The sequence below is a fragment of the Salvelinus sp. IW2-2015 genome, unplaced genomic scaffold (genome assembly GCF_002910315.2).
Source record: "Salvelinus sp. IW2-2015 unplaced genomic scaffold, ASM291031v2 Un_scaffold3146, whole genome shotgun sequence".
NCBI lineage: Eukaryota > Metazoa > Chordata > Actinopteri > Salmoniformes > Salmonidae > Salvelinus > Salvelinus sp. IW2-2015.
In genome coordinates this window covers 32299-33197 of record NW_019944435.1, presented here as the reverse complement: position 1 = coordinate 33197, position 899 = coordinate 32299, and positions in this window count along the sequence as shown.

Here is an 899-nt window from a genome sequence, read left to right as displayed (position 1 = left end):
ACAGTTGAAGTCGAAAGTTTACATACACCTTAGCCAAATACATTTATACTCAGTTTTTCACAATTCCTGACATTTAAGTCTAGTAAAAATTCCCTGTCTTAGGGATTTCTTTGTTTGTGCCTACATTTTTCAATTTAGGTACACAAGTGCTCCTTGTAAAAAAGGTCAGCATAGAGCTCCCCCCTCTCTCTCTCCCTCTTTCCCTCTCTCCCTCCCTCCCCCCTCTCTCTCTCCCTCTTTCCCTCTCTCTCTCCCTCTTTCCCTCTCTCCCCCCCTCTCTCTCTCTCCCGCCCCCCCTCTCTCTCCCTCTTCCCCTCTCTCCCTCTTTCCCTTCTCTCTCTCCTCTCTCCCCTCTTCTCTTCTCCCCCTCCCTCTCCAGTTAAATGGGCTTGGGTGGATTAGATGGGAAAGTTGCCCTTCTATTGAATCAAAAGTCACCATTCAGAAAGAATTCCTCATGATACCAGCTCTCTATTTCTTCTGTTTTCTTTTCACAAAGCCATTAGCTTCACATCAAAGGGGTTCTCAGTGGTTTTAAACAGGGGAATGTCTGGTACATCAAAGGGGTTTCTCAGTGGTTAAACAGGAATGTCTGGTACATCAAAGGGTCTCAGTTTTAAACAGGGGAATGTCTGTACATCAAAGGGTTTCTAGTTCACTATGTTTAAACAGGGAGGGAAGTCTGGTACATCAAAGGGTTTCTCAGTGGTGTTATAACAGGGGAATGTTCTGGGTACATCAAAGGGGTTTCTCAGTGGTTTAACAGCGGGAATGTTCTCTCTGTGATCAAAGAGGATTTCTTCAATGTCACTTACTAGAAATGCGTTCAAGCGTGGGTTCTCAGTGGTCTGAACAGGGGAATGCTTCTTGGCGTTAATCAGGATATCAAGAGCGTTTCT